General features: G+C 36.5%; 1 long non-coding RNA gene across 1 annotated transcript in view; it reads left to right on the top strand.

The window, feature by feature from the left end:
• LOC132234303 (uncharacterized) overlaps positions 1-27,759 on the top strand; it is an 887,296-nt gene that overhangs the window by 545,155 nt on the left and 314,382 nt on the right. The window lies entirely within an intron of this gene.

Below are 27,759 nucleotides of genomic sequence, written 5' to 3'. Positions count from 1 at the left end.
TTTATATTACGATTCATAACAGTAGCAACATTACAGTTATGAAGTAGCAACGAAAATAATTTTATGGTTGGGTCACAACATGAGGAACTGTTTTTAAAGGGCCAGAAGGTTGAGAACCACTGCAAACCTATAGAAAATTTCCTTACCCCTCTTCATTACTGAAAAACAATGTTTTCCTGATTAAATGAGGTAATCACAAAAGACCTAATTCAATTTTCTGTTACTATAATAATGAAATACATGTGTGTCAATCTACCCCTTCCATTCTTTGTACAATCATAATAAAATAAGTATTACTTCACATGCCAGAAGTAATTTCTCTATTTGTGTTTTGGGACCCATTTTTTTTTTCCATCTCTGGCATACCAAGGACAAAACTTTCTCATATATAATAAATTCTTTCCTTTTAGAGATTCCCAATCTTTAACAAAGAAATATAGATCAATCCATTAAACAACAAAACAAATTCTTTACCACTAAATATCATAATTATTGAGAGGGTTGTTTATACATTTTGTCTAGTTGTCTTACTACACAACTCGATGTATTCTGAGATGTGCCCCCAATTTGACTTAAATTATTTTTGCATGAATCAAAAATGACTTCAGTATTACCAGGCAAGTGTAAACCTTTCAGTGACCCTCTCAGTTTTCCCATTAGCAGCATTTGAGATTCTCTTAACCAGTGCTTTGCGCTCTGATATACTGACTCCTATCACAGCACATTCTCCTTATTCATAGTTATATATTCAAATGTTCATTGGAAGTCCCCATTTGGACAGTTCTCAGGGAACTTAAAAAAATGCCCCCCTGCATTTTGCATTCCCAACCTTCCAGCTCCTTTGTGTGTGTTTTTAGTTTACTGTCTACTCATTTGTCCATGACATCTGTCTCATTGTTGACCCCAATTTACTTATCCAACACATGTTAAATAATCCATCAAAATTCTTCTATTTTCTAAACATGTTTCAAATCCTTCACTTATATGTGGGACTGAATTTCCCAAATACCTAGATCTTGTTGATGTTATACAGGTTTTCAAATGCTCCTCTTTAAATTTAAAATACACCACTAACCACTCTTCAAGTAACCCTCCTTCTACCAATTCAAAATTGCTCATGAGCACAATTTGAAAGCTTAAATCCTTCCAACTTCCAGTTTCATGGCAAATGCCGGTTCCTTTTCAGGGTAAATTGTTACATTTATTATAGTATTTTAATTATTAATAAGTTGAAAATTATGCTACTGCTTTTATTAGCTTCCTATATTCTAATTTTTTATGTGTCACTGAAAAAGTTTTGAATGTTGTGTCTTAACCCCACTTTTTTCAAAAGTTCTGTGGTTTTTTACTGTATAATTTTGCATATTGTTGTGATTTTCAGAAATGCATAGGTTGCATCATAAGAACTGACTACAAAATACCATGTGCGGGCGCGCACGTACAGTGCGATTGAAACTTTGTGGCCCATGCACAGAAGTCGGTATTTTGTGGAAGAGCCACACTCAAGGGGCCAAAGAGCCGCATGTGGCTCGTGAGCCGCAGTTTGCCGACCACTAGACTACACTAATACTTTGGTCACTTTGACATATGAGAAAATAAAGATGGCTTGCAGAGTTCAATAATCTTTTCAATACCACATAGTATTAAGAGCTGGGGTATGGCCAGGGTTGTGTTGCTCAGTGGTTGTGTACTGACCTGTGAACCAGGAGGTCATGGTTCAATTCAGGGTCAGGGCACATGCCTGAGTTGCGGGCTCCATCCTCAGTTTGGGGCGTGCAGGAGGCAGCTGATCAATGATTCTCTCTCATCATTGATGTTTCCATCTCCTCTCTCCCTCTACCTTCCTCTCTGAAATCAATAAAAAATATTTTTTAAAAAGAGCTGGGTTATGAATGCAAGTAGTCTATCTCAAAAGTATGTTTCTCTAAGAAATTACATAAAATTCATATATTTTCACCATCTTATTCTTAATATGTATAAAGGTTAAATATTTTAATTGAATTAATGAACACATAAACACAGGAGTTTAAATACAAACTAAGAATAGATGCATAGGCAGGAATCTTGAAATATATCTCAAGTTAACTTTCCTTTTATAAGTCATTTGGTAACATATTCAGGTTTTGTGAATTAAGAATTTGAACCATCATCTATCATTAAGTGAGAAATAAATTTATAGAATGTTGTACATACTGTTATACTATGGTGATTTTATATGAACAACACACACACTGGTATGTAAAAGATATACAACTTTCACCATCATTTTTATTCTTGTCAACCATGTGTTCCTCACAGTACTAAACATTGTGAAGAAACACAATATTAACTCTTGTCATACTATTTCAATCTACTTCATTGAAACTTCAATGATACTAAAGGCTATTTAAAATGAGGTATTTTAGCTTATTTGCTTTAAGTATTTCACTTGTGAAAATATATTTTTACCTCAAAGGGAATGAATATAATGTTCAAGAGAATAAATGTCTCATAGGTTAATTATAAAGGAGTTATATTTTCCATGGTGATGACATTCAGACATCCTAAGTGAGAGATATTTTTCATAATTATTTAATCCTAAAATACATATTGTTGAATTTTTAAAAGAACATATTAAATTCTCTCAATATTTAAGTTTTTAAGATAAGAATGTAGTTGAATATTTTAGAGTTGAATATAAAGATTAAATGCATTTAAAATAATTTTCTATAGTACAATCTTATTAAAAAACCAGTTGTTTATTAAGAAATTTTTATAACTCAATTTTATGGAGGATTATGCTCATCAATACTTTTAATTACATTTTGATAAAAATGCTAGATAGTCTATGTTTTAAAGTATACTTATGTAGAAGAATGATGTAAGCAAGACAGAGAATAATTTTGTTACTAAAAGAGAATATTCTTCATATTCCCTGACTGGTACATAGCTAATATGAGTGTGCAGTACTTCTGACTGACCATTTCGTAGCACTGAAATGATTTTCCAAGTAAGATTTTTTTTTATGTCTGGGTAAAATTTTAAAATTTTATAATAGGACATTGCAGATATACAGAGGGCAAGTGAGAATAGACTTAATGAAGCAAGATTATATCAAGTTGTGTAAATTTCATTTAATTTAAAAAAATTTAAATTTTGAAAAATTTCCATAGCTCAAATACTGAACAATATCACAATGAAATACCACCTCACACCTGTTAGAATGGCTATTATCAATAAGACAAGAAATAACAAGTGTTGAAGAACATGTGGACAAAAAGGAATCCTCATGCACTGCTGGTGTGAGTAAAAATTGGTACAGTCATTATGGAAAACAGTAAGAAGGTTCCTCAAAAAAGTAAGAATAGAGTTAAAAAATTGAGAATATTTATTTGTAAAGATATATGTACCCCTACATTTATTGTAACATTACACATGATAGCCAAGACATAGAAACAAACTAAATATCCTTCAATGGATGATTGGATTTAGAAGATGGGGTACATATATACAATTGAATACTACTCAGCTATAAGAAAGAGTGAAATATAGTCATTTGCAACAAATGGATCCTGAGAATATCATGCTAAATGAAATAAGTCAGATAGGAAAGAACAAGAACCACATGATTTCACTCAAATGTGGGATATAAAACAAAAAGCAATAAAGGAACAAAAACAGAACAAAACAAACTCAGTCACAGACAGCAGAAGGGTGGTTACCTGAGGTTAGGGGTATGGGAGAGAATGAATAGGGTAAAGGGGCTCAAACATATGGTGACACAAAGAGACTAGACTAGATTGTGTGGTGAGCACAATGCAATATGCAGAGGATGTATTAGAGAATTGTACTCTTTAAACTTAATGTAATGTTATTAACTAATGTCACCCCAATAAATCTATATATATAAAAGCCTAAGCGACTGAACGACTGGTTGACAGGTTGCTGTGTCACACACTGACCACCAGGGGGCAGATGATTAATGCAAGAGCTGCCCCCTGGTGGTCAGTACGCTCCCACAGTGGGAGTGTCGCTCAGCTGACCAAGGGGCGCCAGACACTGGGCTTACAGGTGGCAAGTGCAGCTGTGGCAGCATAAGCCTCTCCCACCTCAGCAGCAGCGCTACCATATGGTGGCAGCGGCAGGCACAGCAGGGCCAGGATGAGTGGGAGTGGCTCGGCGACTGGCCCGGGCTCGGGCTCCTCCACAGCCATCTGCTGCTTTGCACACTACTACATACTCCAAGGGGTCCTGGATTGTGAGAGGGCACAGGCCAGGCTGAGGGACCCCACCAGTGCACGAATTTGTGCACTGGGCCTCTAGTTTAATATCATAAACCCTGAAATATAAACTTCCCATGACAGCCAGTCACATTTTTTCTTACTTTATCCATAATCTTTATGCTCATTTTGCTCCTGTGGATATTACCTTTTTATGCATATAGAAAAGAACTCCACCTTTCCTTCAAACCACCCACTGACATCTAAACAAACTATCTCAGTCTTCAAAGCTGGGTTTACATTAAAACAAATTACCACCATCCCAATAAACTTCCAAGTATATTTAAAAATAGTCCTAACCAGTGTGGCTCAGCTTGGTTGGTTGGAGCACCATCCTGTACACCAAAAGGCTGAGGTTCTATTCACAGTCAGGTAACTCACATACCTGGGTGGAAGGCAGCAGCCAGTTTCTCTCTCTCTCTCTCTCTCTCTCTCTCTCTCTCTCTCTCTCTCTAATCAATAACAACAAATTAATTTTTTTAAAAAGCATGGTGGAAGGGAGAAAATGTTATAAGCATATGTAGAAAATATAATTATTTTTAAGGATTGAGGGCACAGAGAATCACAGACACAAAGTAACCTGCTCAGGATCACAAAATTTAGCGAGTGGTAGAACTAAATATGTTTCATATAGATAAATATTACTTTACAATTTTATGTTATTTTTCACATTAATATTGATGATAATACTGTTTACATGAATCCTAGTGCAAATGATTTTCATAGGGTGCAGCAGGACTGGACCAGTATAGTTAGTTATAAAACTACTTTTCCTTAAAATCTCACTTTGTCATCAACATAATGGAAGTTTATTATAATACAACTAGAGGCCTGGTGCACAAAAATTTGTGCACTCGGGGGGAAGGGGGGGTCCCGGCCTGTGCCCTATCGCAGTCTGGGACCCCTCGGGAGATAACGACCTGCTGGCTTAGGCCTGCTCCCAGGTGGCAGAGGGCAGGCCCAATCCCTAGGTGCAGCCACTGGTCGGGCTCAGAGCAGGGCCGATTGGGGAGTTGGGGCGCCGCCCCCTTTCATGCACAGAGCAGGGCGGATCGGGAGGTTGTGATGCCACCCCCTGTCACTCAAAGAGCAGGGCCCATCAGGGGGGTTGGGGCTCCGTACCCTGTCACACTCAAGGCAGAGTCGATGGGGAGGTTGTGGCGCCACCCCCTGTCACTCAAAGAGCAGGGCCCATCAGGGGGGTGGGGCTCCGTACCCTGTCACACACAGAGCAGGGTCGATCAAGGGGTTGGGGAGCTCCCCCCTGTCACCCACAAAGCAGGGCCCATCAGGGGGTTGGGGAGCTCCCCCCTGTCACGCACAGAGCAGGGCCCATCAGGGGGTTGGGGAGCTCCCCCCTGTCACTCACAGAGTAGGGCCGATAGGGGAGTTGGGGCACCGCCCCCTGTCACACACAGAGCAGGGCAGATCAGGGGGTTGGGGCACCGCACCCTGTCACACTCAGGGCAGGGCCGATGGGGAGGTTATGGCTCTACCACGTCACACACAGAGCAGGGCCTGTGGGGGGGGGGGGTTGGGGTGCCACACCCTGTCACACACAGAGCAGGGCTGATCAAGGGGTTAGGGCACCACAGCCTGTCACACACACAGCCGCAAGGCGATCAGGGAGTTGGGGAGCTCCCCCCTATCAGGCACAGAGAAGGGCTGATCAGGGGGTTGAGGTGCCTTCCCCTGCCAGGAACAGAGCAGGGCCGATAGGGAGGTTGTGGCCCCACCCCCTGTCACACACAGCCGCTGGGCGATCAGGGGGTTTTGGCGCTGCCCCCTGTCACGCTGATCCCGGTGCCTCTCCGCTCTGCTGATCCCGGTGCTGGGAGGCATATTACCCTTTTACTATATAGGATAGAGGCCTGGTGCACGGGTGGGGGCCGGCTGGTTTGCCTTGAAGGGTGTTCTGGATCACGGTGGGGGTCTCCACTGGGGTGCCTGGCCAGCCTGGGTGATGGGATGATGGCTGTTTGCAGCTGGTCACACACCCTTCAGGGTGGGGGTCCCCACTGGGGTGCCTGGCCAGTCTGGGTGAGGGGCTGAGGGCTGTTTTCAGGCTGTTGGGTGACTGAAGCTCCCAACCTCTCCTTTTTTTCTTTTTTTTTTTTTTATTCTGGGCCAGCTTTAGCTCTGGCTCCAGCTCTTAGGCCTCCGCTGCTGAAAGCAGGTTTCTGGCCATTGTTTACCTTCTGTATTTGAAACAATGTTGCAATCCTGCCGGCTGAATCCCGGCGGACTAAAGCATGTTTCTGGGGTTTTGTTTAGCTTCTATATTTGTAACATAGTTGCTTAGAGTTGCAGCTCAAAGGCCTGCAGCGGCAGGTGGGGAACGTTGGAGTCCTCCGTCACTGAAGCAAGCAAGCCTCATGTTAGCTTTAAGCTGCCTGGCTGCCGGCCGCCATCTTGGCTGGCAGTTAATTTGCATATCGCCCTGATTAGCCAATGGGAAGGGTAGCGGTCGTATGCTAATTACCATGTTTCTCTTATTAGATAGGATTATTCAATATTGTAGTATTACAGTATTAGGTACTACTGTGGCATACAAACACAACTTAGAAAGATTAGCATCAAATGAATGGGTAGGAGCAGGAATGCACTGACTTATTTAAGAATAGGTGAGCCATGGACCTCAGACAGCTGTCTTGAGTAAGTGTTAGTTCATCAGGTGATTCATTTCAATGGAAATCAGTTAAGAGCTTTTACTGTATTTGAAAATTTAAGAAATCACATCATTAATTCAAATGCTTAGAAATGTTTCTAAATTCACATATATAAATTATGTTCTAAAGGATTGTTTCATTAATTTTTTAAATATTTTTAAAACAAATGTGTGTATATATATATATTTACTTTTAATGTAACCTATGTATTTCTGAAGAAATAGTCCACAATTACTGTTTCAAGATTTTTTTTTTAGTAAAGGGTCAACCTTTCTGTTGATGGATAGATGGTGTCCTAGCTCTTCTGTGGGTTGACTGAAAAATGGTGTCGTTCTTATCTGTGCATAAAACAGAGATTATGACCCAACTGTCATGTAACGAGAGGGATCATCTGTCTTTCCGTTTTTGAGTCAAGGGATTTTGGCAGGAACATAATATTCCCTTCAAAATCAGTTTGTTCCCTTGACTATTTTTATAGACTCCATTTATCTGATTCTGCCCCTTCCACACAGTGTTTGGGCCTCTAGACTGATTAGATCCTAATTCTTTTGGCATGCTGTCAACATGTCCCACTCCAAATAACTATTAAGTCTTTGCTTTTGCTACTCCTCTGCAATTTTGCTTCCCTTTCTGTGCATCATGTCTCTGCTTTGTGATTTTTACCTATTTTGCCTCAAGCAATGTCTTAACAATGTGTTTCCACCTTTCTCTATGTATTTGTTTCTTATCTACCCAAGTAATTTACTTACATGCTCATCCTTGTTTCCCTGCCCCACCTCAATTTTTAACCCAATATATTAACATATGTAAACCTTTTATTTTGATTCAGTTCACTATGAATACTCAAAAAGATTAGACATTTTATTCTATCTTAACATATAAATACACATTATAATAAGCCAATTTCTAAATATTAAGGGGGATTTTAAAAATATATTTTTGTTGATTTTAGAGGGAGGACGGGAGAGTGAGAGAGATAGAAACATCTTTGAGAGATAAACATCAATCAGCTGCCTCCTGTAGGCCCCTGCTGGGGATGGAGCCTGCAACCCTAGCTTGTACCCTGACTGGGAATCCAACAATGGCCTCCTGGTGCATGGGTCTACACTCTGCCCCTGAGTCACACCAGCCAGGCTTAAGGGAATTTTTTTTTTTTTTTTACCAATTTAGCAGAAAAATGGTAATGTAAGCTAAATCATGCATTCAGAGTTTGGGTGTTTTTTTTCCATAGCAATATTTTATGCACTGATAAAAATCTGTCTTCTGTACAGGCGAAATAGGAGAATTAAAGGGTATGTGGTGGGATTTTTTCACATCCTTGACGGTGACACTAATCTCTGCAGTTCTTCCAGGAATGAAGTACTGCTCTTGGTTTACTATTTTCCTAGGTAGAGGCAGTTCTATTGGTTTCCACTTGACCTTTCTCACAATAATAGCCCCTCACTCCACAGGTCAGGGTAGCAGTATGGGGATTCTGAGAGCTGCTAAGTATTTCTGTTCCAAGTATTCACTCTTGACCTGGAGAAATAACCAAAGGATGGGTTCAGGGATATACTGGACACACTTTGAGATGGACCTGAGCTGAAACTCCATTGATCACCTGACAGTCATAGGTCCCTACTGTTCCTGAAGGGCCACAGTGACATTGTGGGTCTCCTGGAGTTAATGCTAGTTGAGAGCCAGTGTCAAGTAGTCCATGAAATTTTCAATTATTTTGTTTCTTCAATGTACGGTTACCCTAGGAAAAGTCCATAGGTCCTCTTGGAAAAGGTTGGGGAAAGATTAACAGTCTACATTTTGTGTAGTGCACTTCCAGGGGTACTGGGTTTATAAATTCCCTCAAGTTTGGGAATTGATTAGGATGCTATGACTCTGCTTGTATGATTTGAGTTAATCTTTTATTCACTTGACCTAGAATTTTTCTGCTTATAATGATCAAGTAAGAACTTTGACATCCTATCTTTTTCACTCTAGGAACACCATAATTAACTCCCCAATGCCATAGGGTCTATACAAGTCAGACTATTTTAATTGCTGCTTTGACTATGCTGTCAAAATAGAGCAACCGAACCAACCTTGCCACTCAATCTTAACTTGGCTCATGCCACCCTGGGATTTAATTACTCCCATGGCATTTAAGTTTTCCAACTGAGTGACTGCAATTCAAACTGTAACACTAGGTCTATCGAGAAGAATAATCAAGGATCTCGTCAAGGTTGCTGGAGTTCCCCTCACAAATTTATGGCTCAAAAACCTGGTGATAGGTATGTCTTCTGGACTCTCCCAGTGTGAGTGAGTGGGTCTTAAACAACTAATCAACTCCAACATTCCAGTCTCCCTAAGTCTTTGGACCCCTTTCTCCTCATTAATCCAAGGAAGGTCAAGTATTCTAGTTTACTCAAGGTGGGCCATCTTTTGATCCAAGTTTCAACCAAACAAACTGTTGGGGCCTTTTTGAGCTCCCCGAGTTGCAGCATTAAATGCAAAATCTCTGCTTAGTGAGCCCATTTATCAATACATTCGGACTTTACTAACTTTATGTTCCTCCCATCATTACCTCCCACCCATAATCTACATTTACACACATGTTCTCTGGATTTCTGTTTGCATAAATTTTAAAACTCAAGTAGTATAGTGCACTCCCTTATGGACCACAGTTTGCACTTGCCTTTTAGGGGCCTGTTCGGACTTGAGTCTAGTTACAGGTCTGTCATAATAGAAGGGTGGTGGGGATGGGTGCCAAGAAGAATCAGCTTTATCCTGCATGGAAGCTGCCTCAAGGGAGACAATTACCTGAGATTTCTCAGTCAACACAGAGCTAATTCCCATTAGATGGAGGTAGAAAGGATTATACCACTGAAGGCAGAGAGGCTGATAACTTTGGGGTTGAGGAGATGTGCTGGGAGTGGGGAGAACTTTTCTGTTGGCAAGTAAGACTCATCAGAATTTAGGAGCTCAATGTCTCCACCTTTACCAGAATCTTTCCAAATATCTCCATCACAATTTCAAGATCCTATTTTTTTCCAATCAATGCTCTTACTTTAACAGTTGATACCCAGCGAGCCTGAGAATGCAACATGCATTGTAATTCAGCCAATCACAAGATGAAGTTCAACATTTTATTTTATTTTTTTTTAGCAATTTTAGTCCTGTGAGTGCAGATATAAGGCTCTCCTTTTGGGCTCACCTGGGAGCTCTTAGATCATTTATGAGGGGCTGGAGGTGTAGATCGGAATCTCTGAGCTCATCCTTGTCTTTTCCCACTTTGTCCAGTGACCTGAGAAGCAACTAACCCCTCATTATATTCTTAGTTTCTAAAAGCATTTGTTGATCTCTCCCCCTTACCCCCACCCTCTTGTATGCATGCACATAAGCATAACCAATGGACATAGACACCAGGGGGCTGAGGGCATGAATGGAAGTGGGGTGGAGGGCCCTGGGGGGATAAGGACACGTATGTAACACCTTAATCAGTCAATCAACAAATAAAAGCATTTGTGTCATATACAGAGTCACTTAGCTTCTTGCCTCTTCTAAGTGGTATACTACCAATATCTAATTTTGAGTATCTCTTTGGATAGTTCACTTTTTGAACTACCATATCAGTGAAATAGATTTATTAGCATATTTAAACCTAATCATACTAGAGAGCTAATTCTCAGCACCCCAGATTCAATTCAGAGAACTCATCTTTAAAATTCTGTTCCTCTGGAACCACACTCATTAATAAAGTCCACATTCTCCCTAGAGGATGGTCCCCTCCCATCTAAAATCCCTTTGGTGCTGCTCCTTCGAAATTCAACTCTACCCCTGATCCAAGACCCCAGCAATCACAAATCTGTTCTCAGTTCCCATCGTTCTGCATTTTTCCGGAATGTCATAAATGAAATCTTGCAGTATGCAGCCTTTGAGTCTGACATATTTCATTTAGCATAATTCTTTGAGATTATCCATCACTTTTTGTTTCTATAAAGAGTTTGTTCCTTTTCAATAGTGTTTTCCTTACAAATAAAAGCCATTTGGCAAAGTAGCCTCAGAAATGCAATTTGCAGCTTCCTAGCTCTGCCTGGCATTGATAATCAGCACCCAGACCAGGATCAGGTAGCTGTGAGGTAACAGGTACATAGATTAGTCAACAGAAATGAAATAATGTAAATACACAAGTATAAGATATGTTGCAATTATAGCTCATTTTTCTACACGTAGACCAATTATATTTAGTCTAATCACATAATTCAGTAGTTTGCTTCAGCAGCAAAAAATAGCTAATTGCTTTGGACTGTATTATTTCTAACAAGGTGGCTGATCGAACTTCTCTTTAATTCTCTTTACTGCAATTGAAGAAGGATATTTACAGGAGATGACCCAGGAACACAAAGGGACCCAAAACATGCTAAACAGCATACGACTCTATGAAACATCTCCAACCCAACACTAACAGCTGGAAGATCTGAGAAAAGGATTTGCACATTTATAGGATGACTTGGAAAACTATTTTTCTCTGTGGAACTATGGTTCTAAATTAAATTTTAGAGTCAAAATATCTTCAACATGCAATGTTTCCTAAATGCCATTTACTCAGTTCACATTTTGTTCAGCACAGGTTATTATGTGCCTGTTTAACAATAGTAAAAAAGAGTATTGCTTTTCAAGAAAAATTGACTTTCAAGTTGGACATAACTGGAGCTATACTCTGACTCTGTGGGACCCTGGACTACTTTCATAAACTCATGCATAAAGTAGAAATGCAGAAAGTTTTTCCCAAATACAAAATGTCAGAATAAAAATTTCTCATAAAATAAGTAATAGCTTCAGTATGAGGTTAATGAAATGACAGAATGATCTTGCAAAGCTATTTTTTTTTTTTATTTCCAGAGGTCCTGTCACTTAAGTTCATTCTAAGTCTGCCCAGTGGTGGCTACATATCCTGGTGATGTTGCTTTATTTCTTTTATTGTTAATATTCCAGATAAAATACTGTGACGTGCTTTGACTGAGATTTCCATGACAGTGACAGTAAGTTCCATGACAGTGACAGTAATTCCAGGAATTCTCAGGTGATTTGTAACTATTTGTGACTATTTAAATAGACAAGTATAAGATGATGTTGCAATTCTAGCACATTTTTCTACATGTAGACCAATTATATATAGTCCAATCAGTTCTTCACATAACAGTTGGATTTTTTTTAATTTAAACTTTAGTAGTTTCATGATACTGCCCAACATGAACTCATACAGTCATTTATCTTTATACTTAGAATAAAACCCTGCATTCCACAGCTTCTTGAACTTCATCTCCATCCTCATCTCATTCACACGAAGTCCAGGGATATGAGCTTGAGCTTGACTTAATTATATCTTTATCTCTCCAGGACTTCTAAAATGCTGGCCTCTGTCTAGAAAGCTCCCAAACCCACCTTCTCTCTTCAGGTCAATTTGTCATCATTTTCATGTCAGCATAGATGTTGCTTTTTCAGAAATAGCTTTCCAGTTCACCCAATGTAAATTTCTCATATCCAAATATCTCCTTTTATTTATTGTTAATATTTACCCTAATTTATAACTCTATGTTTATGCTTACTTTAATAATCTCTCTCTCTCTGGACTGTAACACACTTTAGGGTAGAGTCCATGTCTGTTTTCTGCATCCAGAACCTAGCTCCACAGTTAATAAATATTAAATGAACATTTAATGAATTTTCATGAATAGTAAATGAATAGCAATGAGATACTGAAGTTCGCATGAGGGATGGGCTTTGGGAGAAGGAAGTGAGTTTGGTACTGAGTAATTGGGTTATGAGATGTTTACCTAATAACTGTCATCATTCTAATTGGCCACACCATGATGTGAGCATTTAATGCAGGTACATTGAAAGTTCTACATACAAGTTTCTATTTTATCTTTACTAAAATTCTATTGAGTAAATAGATTTAGAGGTTAAGTAACATCAGGGTTTCTTAGTGGTAAATTTTATGTTTGAAAAGGCCATATTTTGTTTCTTTAATTCAATCATACAATTGGGTAAGATGTTAAAAAAAATCCTTCAGAGGTGAAGATACTGTTCCATTTCTTTGGGTATGTAAGTTAGGCAGATAACATCACTCCATTATTTAATTGCCTGAGTGGTCTCCCATTGCTGGTTTTCTCCCACTCACCATTGGTTTTGATATTTGAGCTATTCCCCTTCCTCTGTATTGAATTTTGTATTCCCCACTTTCCTTGGGCTCTATCTTCATTCCCTCTACATCATAGCTTCTAAATAATTTTTATCATTCTCATCTGCTGGATTAATCTCCCTTGTTTTCAATGCCTACTTTAATTTTTCTCCCCTCTATTTCATCTAGAAGTTCCATTAGCTGTTGGAATGGATGATATTTATTCAGTTAGATATCTTGGATTTAAATATTTAATTATGATTTTAAGTATGCAGATTTCTTTATTTGCTTCAAATACACTGGGTCTATACACAAACTAATCATTAGAGTTCCACAGAATATGTTTCTCTAATGACACAGTATCCTATGTACTAATAAGCCTACTGTACTATTTTTTAAAGTTGAAGACATCAGTTATGTTCTAAAGTTAATAATAAAAATAATGCTATAGAATTCATATCATCATGAAAAGATGACATCACTCAATTATTGTTCAACCTTTCAAATTACGTCACACTAAAAGTAAGAAAAATAGATTCCTCTTCCCAAACTCAACTGTTTAACACTGCTGATTTTCTATCCACAAAGTAGTTATCTAAGTGCAGCCAATGTCTAACTTACTCTAATACTCTCCAAAATCTCAGTTAAATTAGTTAAACGTGACATAAATAATTGGATTTAAAATATGAAACAAACCAACCACTTTTTTTTTCTGGCACAAAAATGATAGGCCTACATAGAGTTTTCTGTATTGATACATTATTCTTTGGGGATAGCAATGGTAAAAGCATTGATATGCAAATGTATTGCAAAGGGTTCATGAATTTTTCACACAGCAGATATGAAATAGTTGAATGTCAGAGTCATGGGCTGCTGCAGCCAGCAGGGATGTTTGATAATGTGTTATGTGACATATGAAGTAACATAAAATCAATGACTTCTGTGTGGTTAGGAGGTTTTTTTCAGGCTATACTCAGCCTCAATTTATTCTTTTCCTGCCAAAAGGTGAAGCTGAATATGAACTCATTAAGCTGCCACTTAAACTGAGAAGAGAAGCAGTATAAAGGATTTAGTACACAGATTGAGAATGTTGAGGCAAAAAGCAACTACAGTGGGCATTTTTTAGCGTGTACCTGAAGAACAGCTGCTGCCTTATGTCCTAGAATTAATTGCCCAGATTTGCTTATTACCTAATAAAAACAGCAGTAGCTAGAGCTAGAGAAATGCAGAGAGACAAAATGTCTCAGAAAATGCAATGAATGAAATTTGTGGACTAATGAGGGTTAAAGAAATGACTCACAAAGAAACTTTTAAAACAATTTATGACATTCAACACCTACTTATAATGTTTATCTCTCTATAGTAGAATATATAAATGCATTCCTTTTTTCTTTTTCTTTTATTCTTTGCTCTTATGAATTTTCCAATTTTATAAAAATAAATATGAATTATTTTGCAGAGAAATGTTTTTATTTAGCATATTTTTAATTATTTTTTATTTACTTGATTTAATTATTTTTAAAAGAAAATCAGAAGATAATTAAGGATTGAAGGAATGAGGAAAGGATAACACTCTAAAGGACTAGAAAGGATGCAGTTCATGAAATTATACTTGACAAAGTTTGGTCCAGAATTTTGGTAATGGAAATTTGGGTACTAATGTCAGAATTACACTGAATATCACTGCTAGTTTTCTGAGTACAATATGCATAGACTTCATTAGTTTTATATACTGTATTTTTCACTGTGATTTAATTCAATTCAACTTTTTTAGGTTAAAAAAAAGTATTCAAGTAGAAGCCCCCTTTCTGTAATGTTACACCTAGATATCGGAACAGAAATTATTCCACATAATAATTACAGTTTTTGGTAGGTTTCCCTAGAGGTGAATTTGCTTGAACAATATTCATTCAGCCTTTCCTCTACCTAGGGATGTTGCTCTCTGTTACACTTAGCATGATGGCCAAGGCATCAGCCATTGTCAGGAATCCCCTCACTTAATGCTAAATGTAAATGCCACCTCCTTTAGAACTTTCTTCTTTAGAATTCTCCCAACCCTTTTCTGAATGGTTGCTATTGGACAGCAAATATTTTCAGTGTTAGTACTAGAGCCTTCCTGAATGATTTAGTTTCCTTCATAAAGGGCTATAATATTTGTGAGAACTGAAAATGAGCAGAATCAATGGAGTCCTGAAATGTTTTCTATTATAGCATGCTAATAATAATTATATGGTCTATAAAATTGATTTAATTTCCACAACATTCTGTGCATCCTATGCAAATTCTTTGAATAATGCTAAATGTAGAATAAATCATTACCTACCTAAAGCACATTTTGCATTTTACCTATTTCTATATTAATGAGGAGGTGGTGGCTTTTTAAATATTTTAAAATTCTGATAGGTAACACTATGTACTTTTATATTCATACTTTCTATACAATATCTGGATTTGAAAAATAATAAATCTGGAAGCACTCTTGACCAACTCTATCACAAGGAAAAAAGATTTGCAGCAAAGAGCCAATATGGCCCATTTTATAGCATATCATCTGGATGCCTGAACTATAGTGAACTCTGGGGAATAATTACATTTCCATACCTTCTGTGGAGTGAATATTAAAGAAGACAGTGCTATTTGTGGGCTAGTTAGAAAGACCTGAGCTTACAGCACTTTCCTTTGTAATTCTATGGGTTTTCAATGAGATGTAATTTAAATTCATGAGTAGGAAGTTTCTTTCTGTATCAAACACATGTAATGGATATACACAATGTTAATAACAGTAGAAAGAATGGGATTTAATAGTAAATCAAAGTCAGAATATATTCTAGAACTCATAGTATTAGTCTTTGTAGCTTCCTATTTCATTTCCCGCTGTTTATATCGAGAGTCTGATGCTAAATTATGTTAATTCTCAGAGGATATCAATACACTAAGAAAGTCTCTGGAACACTTTCCAAACAACAGTAACTCTTTCAAGCTATTTAGTCAGCTTTCATTGCAGTGCCTGATAAAAGCAAGTCTATGGCTTGAGAAAAAGGAAACATCACTAGTAACTTAAAAGAAAACAGAATGCTGAAAAGGTGGTTGAAGATGAGGTAGGAAATGGCTAGATAAATAAATCTAGGCTACTCAACTGGAAACTAAAAATTCTAAAGGCATGTGTTATTTGACAACAGATTTGTAGTTTCCTCTTCTAAAAGGGTCTTAACCAAAGTGTGCATATCGAGCACCTGGTAACAGTGCTTCGGAATTTCCCAACCTATTTTCCTTTTTTCTGGAGTTTTCCCTATGCAGGCTCTCTACCTGTTATAACCCTAGTGTCTTCTAAGACCCTGTGTTCAAAACAGATTCCTTATTCCCTCATTCAAGATGAGGTGTATCTAGTCATATTGTCATACAAAAAATTATACACGAGTTATGTCATTTATCACAGGCCAGTATCTATACTAATAAAAGGGTAGTATGCTAATTAGACCAGATAGACCGGACATCTTTCAGACGTCACTTCAGATGTCCTTCCTGACAAAGCTGGGAACTGGACAGCACCACCCGGGGTCCTGGGTGCCTGCGGCCTCCCTGGGTGGCACCGCCCAGGGTCCTGGGTGCCTGCAGTTGCCCAGAGGGAGGGAAGCCCAGGTCCTGGGTGCCTGTGGCTGGCCAGAGGAGGGAAGCCGGGGTTCTGGGTGCAGGGGCCAAGGCAGAGTGGTTAGGGGTGATCAGGCAGGCAGGCAGGCGAGCAGTTAGGAGCCAGCCGTCCCAGACTGTGAGAGGGTGTGTGCTGGGCTGAAGGACGCCCGCCCCCCTGCTCAAATTTTGTGCACTGGGCCTCTAGTCTACTATAAGTATAATAAATAAAGTAAGTCTGATGTCCTCCAAGAGAGATCAATGCTGACCAAAATAATCTCTGAAGGTTGAAGGAAGGAAATACTTGGGATGAGCCTTCAAGAAAATGCTGAGAAGTATGTTCTTTACAGAAAAGTCACTTGAAGTTATCTATAACCCTATTGAGAATTAGCTTGGGTGGGGATAAAAGGGGAGTCTTTCATAAATTGACAAAATATGTGGGTATTTTGGAAAAATTTCAGTATTCTACCTCCTATAGAGGGAAAAACCCAGTTCTTCTTACTATGTCTTTCATGTGTTTCTCCTTCACTATTCACACAGAAAACTACATTTCTGATACTTCTGCTCATCAACTATGTGGAGGTTTTCCCCACACCAAGCCATATTTATGACACCAGCTGACACTATCTACCTGGACATGGTATCAGATATCATAGATGAAGGGTTCAGTCCATAAGACTTTCCCCACTTTAGATGTTAATAGCAAGTGCGCTGTAGGTCTGCATGTTATCCACAACTTCTTTCCAACTTGGCTACAAATCAGAGGTTCCCATGACCTTCTCCCCTTGAGTTTAATGCTCTTTAGTATGCATAGCCATGAGTTTTAAAGGAGACTGGATACACATTCAGTCATCAAGTTATATTTCTATTAAGAGTCACAAACAGACAAAACTATACAGAACATTCCAGCAGATGAGGTAAAGAAACATTATTTTGGGGAATTTTTGGAAATGTTTCTTTGGTTTGAGAGAAAATACACACAGGAAGTGTTGGTCTCTTCTGGTAGCTGTTGTGTCTGGATGGGATAAACAGAATTGCTGCCAGGTACTTTGTGATCATGTGGGATGTGATGGGTTGAACTGTGTCCTCCAAAAAATATGTTGAAGCCTGAACCGCCCCCTGCCTGTGAATATGATCTTATTTTGATACAGGGCCTTTGCTGATAAACCAAGTTAAGATGAGGTCATACTGAATGTGGGCCCTAATCCAATATGATTACTATTTTTTAAAAAACAATTATTTAAAAATATATTTTTATTGCTTTCAGAGAGGAAGGGAGAGGGGGAGAGAGATAGAAACATCAATGATGAGAGAGAATCATTGATAGGCTGCCTCCTGCACACCCCACACTGGCATGTGCCCTGACTGAATTGAACCGTGAGCCCCTGGTTCATAGGCCGATGCTCAACCATTGGCTAGGCATGATTAATATCTTATTGGAAGAGAAGAAGAGACAGAGACACAGGAAGGATGCCATGTGATGACAGAGGCAAAGACTGGGGGAGATCTAGCTGCAAGGATTAAGGGTCACCAACGGAAGCTAGGAAGAGACAAGGGATGTTTCTGTCCAGAGTCTCAGACGGAGAACAGCCCAACTGACACCTTGATATTGGCCTCTGGAACTGTGAGAGAACAGGTTTATGTTGTTTTGAACCTCCCAGTTTTTGATAATTTTTTACTTCAGCCCAAAGAAACTAATACAAAAGGTATGAACCTAAAGAGAAAGATGGCGGCTATAATGGTAAAATAGAAAAAGTAGAAGAAATGTGGATTTATTTATACAGACGTCAGGCCATTCAAATAATCGACCCTAGAGACATCATAAGGCCTTATTATGTGGGATAACATAGCTTTTAATATTTATTTTATTTAATTTTATATAATTTTTAGCAAATACAATCTTTCATAGTAGTGCACAAGAAGGTATTTTTCAATGTTTTTCCCACCTTGATAAAATAATCATAATTATATGGAATTACTGAGTATAGATTATTTTTTTAAAAAAATGGAAAATGTAGCAAATGCTAGATGGTTAGAAATATCTGGTATAGATATTCTTATTTTTCATGTTGCTCTTATGCCTGCATTTCAGTTACCATAGTTTAGTTAAACAAAATAGCACCTCAACTACATAGTTCAAATTTTAGTCACCGTGCTCTATTAACTAACAGTAATTGCATAAAGTACAAACTTTGCTATAAGCACTTCAGTACACATATCACTATTTGCTGACAGGTATACATTGACATCAGAGACTGACCACACCAGTTATTTCAGTCTATTGGTGATTGGTCACCACACAGCTATTAGTTCATACACAGATAGTCAAATGTATACTGTAGTCATGTTGCCTTTTTGCCTGTCATTTATAGATATGGAAAATCCAAAAAGAGAATGGATCACTAAAAATAAACATGCGATAAAGAAACAAAAATTGATAACACTGGAGGTGAAATTCAAATGGAATGTGAACAGAATTAGAGAAGAGATCACGACGCTTGAGAATGTGATAGGGCTGCAGTTGATGCACTAGATGTGCAGCCTTAGGATCTTAGTGAACATAACCTTGTTGAGGAAACTAATTGTGATGAAAATAATGAATATGACCTCTTGGAGTTACTTCATTGCATGGAAACCCAGAGGATAAAATGTTGGAAACTGATATCATTGTAGAAGTATGACAATTTGCCACGACAGAGAAAAGATTCCCACTCTATGTTACATGCTGAGAAGAAAAAAATAAATGCACTGTTGAAACTACTCTTGATAATTTTACCAAAAATGAAATTAATTTTAATAAGTTAAATTATAAAATATTTTTCATTGATTTCAGAGAGGAAGAGAGAGGGAGAAAGGGATAGAAACATCAATGATCAGCGGCCTCCTGCACACCCCACACTGGGGATCAAGCCCTCAACCTGGGCATGTGCCCTGATTCATAGGTGGATGCTCAACCACTGAGCAACACTGGCCTGGCTTAATAACTTAAATTTTAATTCTTAATGTTTCTAATGTTTTAAATTAGAGTTCACTAAACGAATATTAGTTTCACCATTTTTTTCATTTCTCTATATATGTATAACTGACAGTAAAAGAGTTTTTAACATTTTAATTAATTTTTAAAAGGCGCAGAAGAACTTTAATTTCCCTGTTTATCATTAAGATCACTTTGTACTGTTTCAGCTTATATGGATATATTTTTTAAATATATTTTATTGATTTTTTACAGAGAGGAAGGGAGAGAGATAGAGAGTTAGAAACATCGATGAGAGAGAAACATTGATCAGCTGCCTCCTGCACATCTCCTACTGGGGATATGCCCTTGACAGGAATCGAACCTGGGACCTTTCAGTCCGCAGGCCGACGTTCTATCCACTGAGCCAAACTGGTTTCGGCTTATATGGATATTTTTATGGACTTGAATTACCATGCAAAGTGAGGGCTCTTCGTACATCCATATGCCAAATAAAATTTCATTGGTTTGACTAGTTTCAACTGCTTATTAGAGTCGTTTAGAACATGTCTATAATAAGAAATATCAGATTTGGAGTATTTTTCTTGTAATTCTATGCTAATAAAGTGAAGCAATGGCCTTAGCAGCTGGCAACTGAGGCCTTAATATTCCCGAATGAGCATAAACAGTCTTCAGAGACCATAAGAAATGAACAGACCGGCCACTCTATGATTGTGGTTAAAGAAAACAAAGAGAAGGGCACTCTTCAACCACAACAATAATCATATTCTTTTTCCAATGTGACATAACTGCTTCTTTACCAGTGACAAATGTGTTGCGAGCTTTGATCCTTCCCCAACCCAAAATGTCATGATCTCAACTTCGAAATTATTTGTTTTCTGGCAGCATTCAGTCCAGAACTGGATGCTGCTTCCTTAAACCATCCTTAGAATTGCCCTCCATAGGTGAAAATGTTTCAGAATCATCTCTCTACTTTTTATCATTCTTCCTCTGACGTGCATTCCCCTTGACTACAGCCACGCTCAATGAACCTTCACAATGTTTGACGTTAGGTGAGTTAGTTCTCGGTGGCCTTTGGTGGCTAGGCATCAACAACAAATTACATTGAGAGAAAACACACACAAAACCTTATAATATAAAAACTGAAATAAAACTGCTTCACTTTAGCACCATCGCTGTATATTGCAGTAATAGATGTTAACACTATAATTTTATTTTAATAGTGGATTTCTCCTGCTTTGGGGAGGAATGCACTTAGTAGGGGTTTGTGATTTATGTAATAAGGCAAGTAAATTATAGAAAATTATCTCATTTAGTAAATGGAAGAAGTACTAAAATACATGATATTTAATCTAATATGTATATTTTTAGGCCTTTTAAAATTAGATCTTAAAAAACAGAGAGTGGAACTATTACATATATTTATTCATATACATAAGAAAATGTTTATCACATAATGCATAAAATGAAAGTGATAGATTATTATTACTATTTCATTTTGTATTGAATGTGGCATATTCTTAATATTACTTGTATTGAATTTCACATATTTGTAATTTATAGTCTAGGCTTTATTGCTTATATCAGTGACACAAATATATGTTCTCAATTAATAATTTTTAACTTTAAAAATTAAATTCTAGAAGTTACAGTTTTGTCATGGATACATATAATTAGTTTGGTGGTTTATATTTAAATGTAGTAAATATTTAATTTCTGGAAAAATGTTAAAAATATTGGTCAATATTTGTAATTTAGAATGAATAAGTGTATTCTAAACAATTTAACAATAAAATTTCTCTCATGGCAAAAGAATATTGTCTCAGTAAAAAGACAATCTTATGGAGCACTGCAATTTTTAATTAGAGAACAAATTTCATATATATGAAATAAGAAAAATTCTAAACCAATCAAATTTTAAGATTAAGAATATATACATTTTTGGTGTCAAAAACAAGAAAGGTTCCCCCAAACATGACTTTTCTACAAAGCTAACAGCAGAAAACTCAAAGCATAATCTTACTTTCCAGAATGCGTTTCTCTTATGAAGCACATAAAAGTGATTATATGTTCATTATTTACTAACATATTCAGCTAAACTCACTGGGCAGCCTTGAGCGTTCCTTGTGTTATTGATCCATGATTATTCTTTAATATATTACTTCTTCTGGTGTAATTTGTATTTATCTGTTTGCTCATTTGTACAGTTTTCCATTTATTAAAAAAATGGAAGTGGTTGATGAAACCATAAAACATTGTTCACTGATTGTAACTAATGAAAAAAAAAACTCACTGAAAATGTGAGCAGGGTTATTGTTTTCTGCAAGATTTATAAATGTAAATACTTGAGAAGGAAATTGGAAATGTAGCTGCTAAGTGAAGCATGTTTCTGGAGGCTTTCATTGTAGTGCCATTCTGAAGTTTCTCAATCTCAATCAAGATATCAGCCCTATTGAAATCCATTATAATTATCTTTGTTCCTAAAAGATAATTTTAAAATGAATTTTTTTATGATAAAAGCATTGGCTCACTGGGGAACACTACTTGGCTCAAGGTGCTTCTGAAAGTATTTTTGAAAAATTACAAACTTTATAGGAAAGGAAGTGAGATGCCAGGGAAGTCAGAAGGTGAAGCATGCAGGAAGAGTATGGTGGAGCATTAATGATCACACTTACAAAAATTCAGGGCATTGACAATCAAGAGCACCAATTGTCTACCTTTTGACGCTCTCTTACCTTGAACAAATATCCTTTCTTATAGCAAAAAAAAAATAACACATTTTCTATGGATATTTAGATGGTTAAATAAGATAATGCATGTAAAATGGTTTCTGACTTGCATTTCTACTCTCCAATATTTTGACATATGACTCTATAATATCAGTCAAAATAAAGAACATCTAAAGACTTTGACCTAAGTAATATGGTGAAAGTAAAATGACTTCCAGTATTTCAACTGCAAATTTAACCAGTTGTCTGATAATTAGATAGGTAAAAGGTATGATAATAAAATTCAATAATGAAGCTAGTCAAATGGATTGATAATGGAGAAATGTCCTTTCAATACTTCTCAAGAAATGAAAGCTTATTAGAAAATGTTACCAGAAAGATCACCATAGAAAACTCACCTGGGACTAGGGCCTCAGGTTGTCTCATTCCATACCTATTTGTGCACTGTGTTGCTCACTTTGAATACACACCAAGACACCTTATTACCACTGAATGAACAGAAAGGATCTGTCACACTGGAACCATCTTCTTTCTCTTACTGCAGAAAAAGAATAGATTCAAAACTATTGGTCTAACTTCTTTTTCTCAGTTCCTAATGCTACTCACTTCAAAAAGAGGTAAAGTTTTCATCAAAACTCCATAGTGGCCCTGGCCAGTTTGGCTCAGTGGATAGAGTGCCGGCCTGTGGACTGAAGGGTTCCAGATTTGATTCTGGTCAAGGGCATATGCCTGGGTTGTGGGCTTGGTCCCCGGTGGGGGGTATGCAGGAGTCAGCCAATCGATAGTTTCCCCTCATCTTTGATGTTTCTCTCTCTCTCCCTTTCTATCTGAAAATCAATAAAAAAATATTAAAAACTAAACAAAACAAAGAAATCACCATAGTGTGTCTATGTTTCTATTTTAGATTCATCTGGAGATTTTTGCGCAAACTCTGTGACAAGAAATGTTTCTCTGTCCCATATGAGAGGCAGAATGAAAAACATCTTATAGTCTCTGATGATTAAAGCCTTTGATTAGGAACAAATGTGCTGTTTGGTTTTAAAGCGCCAATAAAGCTGAGTTTATACATTTGAAATTAACATTTGTCTCTAATCCTGCTGATCTTCTGACCTTGTTTGTGCTAAATATGGGTCTATCTTTAACTTAATGCATAATTTTATACTCTGTGGACTTAAATGCCAAATAACTTCAAAAGCTAAAAGTTAATTACAAAAATCAAAAGAAGACACACATCAAAGATTCATATTTAAACTTGATATCTACATGGAATTTTATACCCATTTAAAACTGTTAGCTTATTTCTTATTTAGCCTCCCTTAACAATTAGAAACTTGATATACTGCAAGAGTGCACTTGAGAGAGAATATGGTGTATGCACTATTAAATCCACCCTATCCTAAATACTTTAAAATAAAAAATATGTTCGGAATTTTATTATAGCCAATTTTTACTCTGAGAGTGTACAATTGGTTCTTATGAAGTACAATATAATATCTAAATATTTTAAATTGTGGCATTTATTTAATATTCAGAAAAAGGACATTAAACCTGCTCAGTAGTAAGATACACTGCTAACATAAATAAATGGAGATTAAACCCTCATTGGTGATAACATTTGCAAATATGTTCTCCCATGCAGTGGGCTTTCTTGTTATTTTTTTGATGGTTTCCTTTGCTGTGCAAAAGCTTTTTATTTTGATGTAGTCCCATTTGTTCATTTTCTCTTTAGGTTCCATTGCCCTAGGAGCAGTATCAGTGAAGAAATTGCTTCAGCATATGTCTGAGATTTTGCTGCCTGTGGATTCCTCTAGTATTCTTATGGTTTCCTGTCCTATGTTTAAGTCCTTTATCCATTTTGAGTTTATTTTAGTGTATGCTATAAGTTGGTGGTCTAGTTTCATTTTTTTGCATGAATCTGCCCAATTTTCCCAACACCATTTACTGAAGAGGCTGTCTTGACTCCATTGTATGTTCTTGCCTCCTTTGTCGAATACTAATTGAGCATAGTGGTTTAGGTTGATTTCTGGGTTCTCTATTCCATTCCATTGATCTATATGTCTGTTCTTGTGCCAGTACCAGGCAGTTTTGAGAACAGTGGCTTTGTAATATAGCTTGATATCTGGTATTGAGATCCCACCTACTTTATTCTTACAGGAAACTCATACAACTTGACAAAAGGAAGACAAACAACCCAATCAAAAAATGGGCAATGGACCTAATAGATACTTTTCGAAAGAAGACAGAAGAAAGGCCAAAAGACATATGAAAACATGTTCAAAGTCACTAATCATCCGAGAGATGCAAATCAAAACAACAATGCGGTACCATCTCACATCTGTCAGAATTACTGTCATCAACAAATCAACAAATGACAAATGCTGGCAAGGATGTGGAGAAAAAGGAACCCTCGTGCACTGCTGGTGGAAATGCAGACTGGTGCAGCCACTGTGGAGAACAGTATGGAGTTTCCTCAACAAACTAAAAATGGAACTCCCATTTGACCCAGTGATCCCACTTCTAGGAATATATCCCAAGAAACTAGAAACACCAATCAGAAAGGATATATGCACCCCTATGTTCATAACAGCACAATTCACCATAGCTAAGATTTGGAAACAGCCTAAGTGCCCATCACCAGGTGAGTGGATTAAAAAACTGTGGTGCATCTACACAATGGAATACTATGCTGCGGTTAAAAAGGAGTTCTTACCATTTGCAACAGCATGGATGGAACTGGAGAGCATTATGCTAAGTGAAATAAGCCAGTCAGAGAAAGATAAATATCACATGATCTCACTCATTTATGGAATATAATGAACAACATAAACTGATGAACAAAAACAGATCCAGAGACAGAGAAGCATCGATCAGACCATCAAACCTCAGAGGGAAGGTAGGAGAGGGTGCGGGTAAAGGGGAGAGATCAACCAAAGGACTTATATGCAAGCATATAGGCCTAACCAATGGACACAGACAACAGGGGGATGAGGGCATGAGTAGGGGGGATGGGGGGAATGTGAGGATAAGGATAGATATGTAATAACTTAATCAATAAAAAATTTAAATAAATAAATGGACACATTACAAACAGTTATGTTGAGAAAATGAAATGGCACAAATAATATATAATACTCAGAATATTATGCATAATATATCATATGACTATACATAAACACAAAATATATATGAAGTTATTAGAATAGGCCATTCTAACAGGTAAGGGTGGCATCTCATTATTCCAGTTTTGATTTGCATTTCCCTAATAGCTACAGAAGTTGAGCATCTTTTTACAAATCAGTTGGCCATTTAATCCAGGTTCTTATAAAGGACTAAACAAAACAATTTTTACTGATGAGTCACACCGGAGGGAGAAAGTATAGGGCTCCTGACTCTTTTTTACAAAATATAGAAGAGTCTAATAAATATCTCACCTTTGGGTTATTGAATATAGACTATACATTTTAAAAATACGTTTCTGTGGTAAGAACTTTTGGTGAAGATATAGATAGAATTAGTTATATTATTAAATATGTACATATCCACATGTGATGTGGTTCTTAGAGATTTTATGTAACTGCCAAATATTTTTATTCAGATTTTGAAATTGTATTTGTTTTTATTGTAATCATTTCCACATATTAAGTCATAGTTTCCAATGAAAGTTAAATAAGTTAAAATATATATATGGAAATGAGTAAAAATTAATTTGATGGATTAGATTAATATTCTTTTTAACAAGAAAATAAGGATTAATTCCTAACACACTGGCCATTGACTGCTATTCTTTATTTAACAATGGTAAAAATAGATAAAAATGTCAATAGCTACAATGCTTATGGCAAAGTTGATTGTTGCTAGTAAATATACTCTATAATATCAGTCATAATAAAGCCATCAAAAGTTATTAATTTTTAAAGACATTATTTCTGTAATTTATAATCTCAATCACACAATTAATTACATACATTTGATTCTTACTATTTATATAGATTTATGAAAACATAGATAACACTATGATTATTTCTCTCTTAGAAAATGTTTGCTTATTTTTAATCTTTAAATTATTTAATGTATTAAGAATATTGAGTTTTTAAGTATGTAAATTCAAGGTGGATACTGCACACCTGATTTACATAAGATTTCTAAATGAAACAAACTAACAGAATAAGATTATTTATACTGCATAACCATGCGACAATTTTGTATTCATTTTGAATGATTTAAAATTGAATATTTTAAAATATCCCACAGTAGGAACAAATAAAAGATGAAGTTTATATTTTTATAACTACCAGAAGTTATAGTAAGTTGGACCCATTATTAAATTACACTTACTTTGAAGTTTTTGATGAATCTATCATTAAACTACGTATTGTAGTTATTATCCTGAATTTTAGGTATCTATGAAAATTGTTTATTTTTTCTTGTACTTAACAAAATTCTTTGCCCACATTAAACTAGATCCCATAGGTAAACACTGCCTTAGTGTTTATAATTCCTATTAGGATGTTGTTCATCTCATCTTGGCCTATTTCTAAACATCCATAAACCCTGATTATACTCTAATTAACAATTTGGGAATATAACACACAAATACAAAACGAGTAAATGACTTTAACATTTTAATATATTTATTTAGTTCTTTTGCATGCTTATATTAATAAAGTTAAAAAATTATAACAGACAGGATTTATTTCTCCATCCTTATGGATTAATTAAATTATAACTTTGTGTAAAATGGCTGAAATGTTTCCAGAACAATATTTTTACTTTTGGTGTAAGTTTTATTAAACTACCAGTGAAAGTAATGCTTATTAAAATTTTATGAGACAAAAGATTAATCTGCATTGTTTTGATTCATAAATTTCAAATAGTTGTCATCAAAAACTGTTATGACAAACTTGTTCCCAGATGTTTTTATCTACAGACTAATTTTGTTTCCAGTAGATAACTTCCTTTCTCTCCAAGTGCCCTATCAAACATCTCTGTTTTTCTTTTATTATTATTATATAAACACAATGTTTACTGTCGATATTTTAAAAATTTATGACATAAGCTTGGAATACATTTTGATGAAAAAAAATGATGTGGATTTAACAATATATTTATGCCTTTCATCTATCAAACAATACCTGAGATTTAGGGTAACTTTATTTTTTAGCCGTCATAAATCAAAAAGTGTGAGATGTCTCTTTGAGATAAATAAACACACACACACACACACACACACACACACACACACACACATATATATATATATATATATATATATATATATATATATATATATATATATACTAGGGGCCCGGTGCATGAAATTCGTGCACTGGGTGCGTGTGGGGGG

The sequence above is a fragment of the Myotis daubentonii genome, chromosome 5 (genome assembly GCF_963259705.1).
Source record: "Myotis daubentonii chromosome 5, mMyoDau2.1, whole genome shotgun sequence".
NCBI classification, from domain to species: Eukaryota; Metazoa; Chordata; class Mammalia; order Chiroptera; family Vespertilionidae; genus Myotis; species Myotis daubentonii.
This window is presented reverse-complemented; position numbering and strand designations above follow the sequence as displayed.